General features: G+C 50.7%; 1 long non-coding RNA gene across 1 annotated transcript; it reads left to right on the top strand.

Moving 5' to 3' along the window:
• The first annotated feature begins 1,005 nt into the window (after window positions 1-1,005).
• Window positions 1,006-2,968, top strand: LOC150062069 (uncharacterized). Its single transcript, XR_016535863.1, has 2 exons — window positions 1,006-1,874; window positions 2,625-2,968. It is a non-coding gene; the product is annotated as an uncharacterized LOC150062069 (long non-coding RNA).
• The last annotated feature ends 5,626 nt before the right edge of the window (window positions 2,969-8,594 follow it).

An 8,594-nucleotide genomic window follows, 5' to 3' on the forward strand; every position in this document is an offset into this window, starting at 1 on the left:
ATTTCAAATCTCAGTACTGCCACAAAGAGAGAGAGAAGGAGAGAGAGAAAGAGAGCGGGAGAGGGTAGAAGCCTCACCTGAGCACTAGGTCACTACAGGGCAAAGTCCTGGTTCCTGGCCTGTCACTATCTAGAGGGGTGACTTAATGACTTAGAGCAAATCACCCCCATTTCTCTGACTTTGATTTCTCTATCAGTGTAATGTGAGGGTCAGTCGATGGGTCTTCTTAGTTATGATGATCTTGCTTCCAGCCTGGGTGGGCCTGTTCCTCTGACAATGGGGCCTCTCTGACCAGCCCACACACAAGGAGGGATAGGAGATGACGTGCTTGAGTCCTCTGGCTATTCAACCCCCACCCCTGATACAAACAGCCCTCAGTCACCTCCCCTTTTTGTCCCCCAGAATCTGGACATAGCTGGGGCCTGCTATGCCCTGGCTACCCCATGAATCACCCCTCTATGGTCCCCGGGGAGTGGTCCAGGGAGCATCCTACGCTCTGCAAGGGGTGAGAGCCAGATTTGCAACCCTCAAGCAGGCAGTGTCCACAGAAACAATGGGGGCCTGTGGCTAACAGCAGGAATGCAACCATTGTCCTGCCCTGGCCCCCAACCCCAAGGCCTCAGGTCCTAGGCCAGGCAGGCCTGGCGTGGGTCGGTGCGTCAGGCACTCGTGTGCCAGGGCCAAAGACACATGACCTGCAGCTTTCCTTCCTTGGGTAGGCAGGGCCAGACTCCCTTCATAGCTGGCCTCAAAAATGATTGCATGTACCCCATGAGGATCAAGATGGGACCCAAGGAAAACAGCCTCCAACCCACCCAAGCCTGGAATACTGGATCTGACTGTCAGAAAAGGGGCCTGGCAGCTCTGAGACCCAAGCTATACATCACAGTGGGGAGGGCACCACATTAGAATAATGCAGGATTAGAGTGGGGTTGCTATAGCGACGTACTAGGGCAATACATCTAGGGAGTCCCGGCCCCTTGATGATGTATGTCTCTACTCAGAACAGGGGGAGGGGACCTGTTCTGCCCCTCCAGGGGCAAACAGACACCACTCTCTTCCTTAGGGGAGAAAATCTGCCTCAGACTCTAAAAATAGACATCTCAGAATTCTGTCAAGACTAAAAGAGATGCCCGGCCATCCACCATTCTAGAAACTCAGCCTCAACTTTGAATCCCAGTTCTAACTTAACAGACTTAGCCTGATTGAATCCCATTCCCCAACCCAACCTATAGGGTCATACCAAGCCTCCAGCTCAGTCTAGGCCTCATCCCTTCTGGCTCATTGCTAAGGCTTATTCCTATACTGCCTCCCCCAGTGTCCATGGAGATTCCTAAGACTACATCTGGGGAGCCAAAATAGGGAAGAGAAGGAAAAGAGATGAGATGGTCCAGCAACATTCCCTAACCAAGTCATTGAAAGCTGTAATCTGAGAGATGTCCAGAGAAACTATGAAGCACATGTGCTGTTCCTTCTCGCTCAGCCTCTAGGGTGAACATCTGCCATCTCACCCCATCCCACCCCCCAAGACTGAGAAGGTAGCTTCCCTCCACATGTGCTTAGTATACAGGTGGCCCTATTGGAGAAAAAAAAATCTGTAGGACTTTAAGTAGGGGAGGCCGATCCAAAAACCTTCACAAGATGTTTATAATGAGGTGTGAAAAAGGTGAGTTCCATGGAGCTGAGTTAGAGGCTGCTTTCCAAAATACTCTAGCAAGTCACTTGGGCTGGCTTGTTCATCTATGAGGCCCTACACCTCAACCCCCTGGAGAGGTCAAGGGAAGATTGTCTCAAGGGAAGATTGTCTTTTTGCCATAGCCACTTAGCACTTTGGGAAGAAGGAAGAAAGACACAAACCCATTTAAGGATCACAGGTGTGTTTTTGTATCTAATTCACGTATACATGTATGTATGTACACACACATGCCTTACTTCCTCAATGGCCATTTTTAGTTATTTCATTGATTAAAATATTTATACAACTTCCAAAGCCTTTTTCCTTCTGTAAATAAATAAATAAATAAATAATGGCCAGAAGTTTGGCCTACTGGTAGAGTACTTGCCTAGCATGCATGAAGACCCAGGTTTGATTCCTCGGTATCACATATATAGAAAAGCCAGAAGTGGTGCTGTGGCTCCAATGGTCGAGAGCCAGCCTTGAGAAAGCCCAAGGACAGTGTTCAGGCCCTGAGTTCAAGCCCCAGGACTGGCAAAAAAAGAAGAAAAAGAAAAATTGAGACAGGGTTTCGCTTTGTAGGATAGCCTGAAATTCTCCCTCCATGTATTTTTTTCTTTTCATTTTGGTGCCAGTATTAGAACTTGAATTCAGGGCCTGTCCGTTAGCTTTTTTGCTCAAGACTGATGCCCTACCACTTGAGCTACAACTCCACTTTCAGCTTTCTGCTGATATACTGGAGATAAAGAGTGTCAAGGATTTTCTTGCCGTGGTCAGTTTTGAACTGCAGTCCTCAGATCTCAGCCTCCTGAGTAGCTAGGATTACAGGCGTGAGCCACTGGCACCTAGATTAGCCTAAACTCTTGACCTTCCTGTCTTAGTCTCTGGAGTACTGGGATTGCAGCATGCATCACCCTGTCTGACTTCTCCTTTTTGCTTTTGAAAATAGGATCAAAGGTCTGTCACCTTGAAGGTCATGGTTACAGCTTCAGCTTGAGCAGGAAAGTGTGATATCATCTCCAATCACTAGAGAATGATACAAGTCAAAGAACAAAGAAGAGGAGGGGACACTGGCCACCACATGAGCACCATGTGCAGAGACACACATTCTCATTCCTGGTGTCATCCCCGCAATGGAAGAAACAAGATCTTTATTCCTGTTTGGGAAAAACCCCTATAGGGGATTTCTTCTCATCCTGCCTTTCATCCTGTGTGTCTCGCTTCTTACACTTATAAAGATGTGCACAACTGTGCACAAAAACACACAATAAACACATAAATACTGACATATAATGGAGCAAAGGGGAAAGATGAAAAGTAGGTGGACGACAGGGTACATGTGGCCAGAGGGCAGTTCCTCGGGTGGGGTGGCAGGGTGCCCAGAGTACTGAGTGGGCAGGAGACTTCATGGCTTCCTCTCTTCCCTAGCCAATGACCAAAGGTCAGCCCAGGCAGTTTAGCCATGTGCAGTCCACCCACATCCCTAATCAGGTCATGTGAGATGAGGACCAACACACCATTGTCTTCCAGAGCCAGCCTGTGCTAAACTGAGCAAACCCCCTTCCAGCCCAGGCTTAGGCTGGTAGCTCTCCAGAACTTGATCACTTCCTAGTGGATCCCTCAGCCTTTACCTAGAGGACAAGAGGAGCAAGACTCGGGTGGATGGCATCTCTCTTCAGGACTTCACATCTTCTTCTGATAAATGGGGAGAGTTGCTGACAATGCCTAGCTGGGGACTGAAAACAAAGGACGGAGAACCCTTTCTCTCCTGTTCCCTGAGAGGCACATATGCCACCAGGCCACCCCCCCCCTCCATTCCCCAACTGCTCTAGGGGGAAAGAGTGAAGCAGAGAAGGCCAAATCGCACCCTGAAGGTCATCTTGCACGTCAGAACTGGGAGGGGCCCCAGAGCCCCTTGCGCCCTGGCTCTCAGCCTGGACCACAACACAGGCTCCATTGACTCCTGTGCACCCTCTTTTCCAAGATGCTCACAAAGCTGTGGGCTTAGGGCTCCTGCCCACAGGCTCTTGAATCCCAGAGGACCTACCCAACAAAGGAGGCCAGGATTGGTTGGCACACATTCCCAAGGGGCTGGCCTGTGCTGCACCTGAATAAAGAATCTTCTCTGTCTAGACCAAAGGCCCTCATAGACAGCCACTAAGCCCTTTCCTACAGAGCCTGGAACAGAGTAAAATGGAGACCCAAATCTCATATGTAAAGAAATAAGAACATCCCCACACCTGGTACCTGCCACTGAGAGTTGGGGCAAAGCCATTCTGACTCACCCTCTGTCTCCTACCAGGGAGTCAGAGAGGGAAGAAGGCTGTGCCTGGGGGAGGGGGCCTGGAGAAAGCAGGGCTGAGAAGCTCCAACCCCTCTGGGGGCTCCAGTAAGGGGAGGGCTGCCCCAGCAGGATGACAGAGAGATGATTAAACCCACAGAGAAGATTGATAAGGGAGCTAAACAGCTGCAACTCTGCAAGGTGGGCTGGGGACAAATCTCATCTTGTCCTGGCGGTGCTCAAAGCACTGGGGGGCTGGGCTAGCCTGGCTGAGCTTGTGACCTACACAAACTCCAGAGCAGGAAGGGGAGGGAGGGGGGGAGGGGGGAAACAGCACCCTGGAAGACTGCTCCTCCCTTCTCCCCCTCAGTGACCAGCCCTCATTCTTGCCACCCTTGAGAGCCCCCACATTCTTGACACCTGGGGGCAGCATGCCCCTTCTCACTGGTGCCCCCTCCAGTCACAGCATCTCTGTCTTAGCTCTGATTCTTGGTCTTATTAGATGTGATTTCTAGGGGAAACGCTGAGTCAGACTCCCCAGACAGAGATAGTAGGAGAGGGGTTCAGGGGAGACTGCCTGACAGGACCTCAGCTTCAAGAATGAGCAGGGAGTTCTTCTCCACTCTTTCTTCAGCTTTCCTGGGGCTTGGATCCTCACCCAGGACTCTGAACATTGGAATCCATTTTTGAACTCCCACACAACCTTTGGGCCTTAGTCCTCTCTGTCTCTGCCTCCTCTTGGGTAAGTTTGAGAGAAAGGCCCAGGAATCCTGAAACCTGGAAGTGAGGTGGTTCTGCTGGTGCCCATGTCCTCAGATGGGCAGGCTCAAGGCTCCAAAGGCAGAGGTAGGAAAAAATGCATTGCTGGGGTCCCAGCCCCCTACTTTACAGAAGACAACACAGTGTTCTCGTACAGATTCAAAGGCCCATGAACACAGGAAAGCACACATTTCTGCTTCCACCTTGTGCGGAAGATCACACAGGGCAGGTCCCTCTCTGCTCCCTGGGTCTCTGACTCCCTGGCAGGGAGGAACTGGGCATTGTTGCCAAAAATAAACGTTCCCTCTCCCGCTCCCTGGCTCCCGGCTCCCGCTCATTAAGATGCGTGGCGTTTGGCTGCAGTCCCACACCTTGCAGCTCATTATAAATATGCAGTCGCTGCTGGCGCTACCCCAATCATCTCTGCAATCAGAGCTTTTAATTAGGTTAATTAAATTGTATCAAATCTCGCAGGGACGCAGTTCACTGATGCTGATGAGGCAGCCAAAACAGACCCCAGCTCCTCCGCTAATGAAGGCCGCTGCCTGGCGGAGTGGTGAGGGAGCAGGAGCGCATAATAAACGGGCGTGTCCTCTGGGAGGAGCTGCTGCCCAGGCCCAGCTCTGGGGACCTGCAGAGGGTCTGCAGCTAGCAGGCCAGGCTGCAGCCCTCAACAGAGACTCCTACCTTAGGGACTATTCCCTTTTGTGGAGAACAGGATGACATCAAGACCCTGGGCAGGAAGGCAGTGTTAGAGCCCCAGGCACCTGCCACCCAAACTGAAATGTGTCCCCAAGATCACTGGTTTCCCTCTGGGGTCTTCTCCTTCCCTCTCTCCTAGAATGGCTTAAACAAGGCCAGGACTTGGCCTTTTGTACACACTCAGCCTTGTCACTGGCCCTCTTGGTTGTCTGATTAGCCAGAGGCCAGGCTGACACTAGATAGCCCATCCAGCCACTGCTGGCCTAGTCTCCATCTGCTGGGAAGACCATCTGCCCCTGGCAGGGGGTGGCTTATAATGCTACCAGCCAGTAACAGGAGGGGGTGCTACACCCCCCCCCCCAGCCTCCATGTGCCAGATGGATCCTGTATTTCCCTACCTACCACTTTACCTACAGAGCCTTTTCTCAGGGACACTTGTCCCAGACCCCCTGGGATCAAATTAGCTAGGGAACTGGCAGTCCCTTACTGTTCTCCCTCAGCTGACTGTCCCGCCCCCTGAAATCTATCACTGGGTACTACAGACAGCAGGGGTCCTACAAAAGTCCTTCCTGCAGGGAGGTAGGAGTTGCTACCTCCAAAGGGGCTTTCCTTAACACAGCCTGGCACCAGACCCTTCCTCTTAACCCTGCAGACTCTAGTCCCAGTGACAAAGCATGAAGAAATGGGGGGATTTTAACAGTTTCAGGACAAGTTGTTTCTGCTGTAAAAGCTGGGGGAAGTTTTTGGTATGGAAAGGGTTTTTACTTATTTTTTTCTTTTTCCACCCAGTAAGTGAAAACCTGAAACCTGAAACCAACCCCCCACATTTGTCACCTTGCAGAGAAGGCTTTGGGGTACTGGGAGAAAGCTGTAAATGAGTCAGGCAGGTTCAAGGGGGGGTGGGGAAGTGGGGGCTGCCTCTAGGCACTAGTTTCATTAACACTGATCTGAGCATGGCCATCAGGTGACAGATGATAGGGGACAGGAAAGGGCTTCCTTCCATCATTCTCTTACCTCTAAACACAGCAATGTCCTGTCTAGAAGTAGATAGGTCCTTGGTTCTGTTCTAGACCAGGCTTTTACCATGGCACAGAAAGAGAAGACTACAGATTCAGTGACTGCCCTGCACCAGTGTGTTCCTCACATGAGAGGAAACTGCCATTGCTCTGTCACTAACTAGAGCCGTGCAGGAGAGTGGATCAGGAGAGCTGACACAGCTGTGACAGGACCGCTCAACTATGATGAGGATGGACCAGGAACACAGAGCAGGGAGATTCCTTATTAAGGCAGTCTGAAGAAACAGGATAGTTTTCCTCTGACCAGGATAGTTTAAAAGAACAAGCACAAACATGAACTGGGTAGCCTCTTGTAGTTTTCTAAGTCTCAGAAATGGACTTCAATATACTTTACCTATTTATCATTTATTTATTCGCAATGCTGGGGATGGAACCCAGAGCCATGCACACGCTCCCTACGTGCTCTACCATAAAGCCACATGTCCAGTCATGTGCTTTGGAGCAAGCTCTGCTTCTCCTCATCTCACTGCTGCTCTCATCCTTCCCCACACATTCTGCTACAGACCCAGGAGCTTGTGGGAGTTCTGCCAGCAGGGAGGCCCATGACCTAGCAGCAAGAGAGAGAGAGTACACCCTTTGACCCCTTTGGGCAGCTACACGAGCCCAAGAAACCTGCCAGCTCAGCCTCAAGATGGGATTTCAGGGCCACCCCCCAATTCTACCACTCTGCTACTGCTTCAGGCTACGACTCCCACCCAAGGTTCTACCCACCCTTCCCCAACACCCAGTGCACAAGGCTCCAGGAACTGGCAAGCTGAGGGCTTGAGGAGGAAGGAGCCCAGCACCACACACCTACTTGCCTCACTGCTTCAAGTCCCAACAGGCCCTGGCCTCGCCAGCCCCCACAGGCAGGAGCAGCAGCCTGCATCTGTTGGCTGCCTTCCCTGCTGGAAGACGTGCAGCTCTAATTGTTCAGTGACCCACAGCCAGAAAGCAGCTCAGGGAGAGAACAAGCCACAAACATTCCACACTGCATGGAGGGGACCCCTACCACGTCCTGTAGAATCACCACTAGGGAAACCAAGGCTCTGACACAACTCCAAAGCAGACTAATGCTCCCTACACCATCCTCACCAGGTATAGGAAGGCAAAACTCACATTAATCACACTCAGGGAGAAGAAACTATTTCTTCAGGAGGGGTTTTCAAGGATGCATGGGTAGCTAGCTCACACTTATAATCCCAGCTACTCAAGAAACAGAGTTGAGATCATGGTTTGAGGACAGACAGAATAAAAAGTGAGGCCCTCTCTCCCCTCATTTCAAAATGTCAGTTGGGTATGGTGGTGCAAGCCTATGATCCCAACTACAGGGGAGGACACAGGTTAGGAAGTTTGTGGTTCAGGCTGGTTTCAGGCCAAACCCAAGACCCTGCCTGGAAAAAAAAAAAAAAAAAAAAAAGCAAAATTGGCTGGGGATGTGGTTCAAGTATAAAGAACTTACCTGCCTAGCAAGCACAAGGTTCTGAGTTCAAGCCCGGTATTATTCAGAGTAATAAAAAATAATAATAATGATACAAAGACCCCCCCTCCCCCCCTACACAGAGCTTCAGACAACACTGTGTCACAGTAGGTACCAGCTTTTCCGTGAGAACCAGTCCAGGAAAGGGGCAGCAGCTCCACCTGCTGGGGGCCTTTCCCAGCCTGTCACCAGGAACCAGTTCCTTCTACATAATAAAAGATTTTGTTTTATTCAAGAACAAAGTGAGAACTTAGCAAATGCTTCTGCTTGGTCAAAAAGATCCAAAAATATGAACATGAACTAAAGACTGAACCAGGGACTCAGGACAGTGATCGTCCTGGGCAGTCTCAGTGGTTCCACAGGTACCATGGGTAGCCCATGGAACTGTGCTTTGGAGACTTGGCTTATGCAGGATCCCTTAACCAGTGCCAATCCAAGAGAAGGTTCCCATTTCTGCAGTCTGTCTATAGCCCTTTGGCACAGCCAGTTATATGCCATGAATGACCCACACCACCCCGAGGCTGGAAAGGTAAGCACTAAGAAAACTCTCCCCAATGACCCAGAAATCTAGGGTCCCATTGAACCAAAGCATCAAAGCTGAAATCTATTCTCAGAACCCTTGAGGCAAAGCCTGTCAGGTAT

This window comes from Megascapheus bottae, chromosome 6, assembly GCF_031878675.1.
Source record: "Megascapheus bottae isolate mThoBot1 chromosome 6, mThoBot2.hap1, whole genome shotgun sequence".
Lineage (NCBI taxonomy): Eukaryota > Metazoa > Chordata > Mammalia > Rodentia > Geomyidae > Megascapheus > Megascapheus bottae.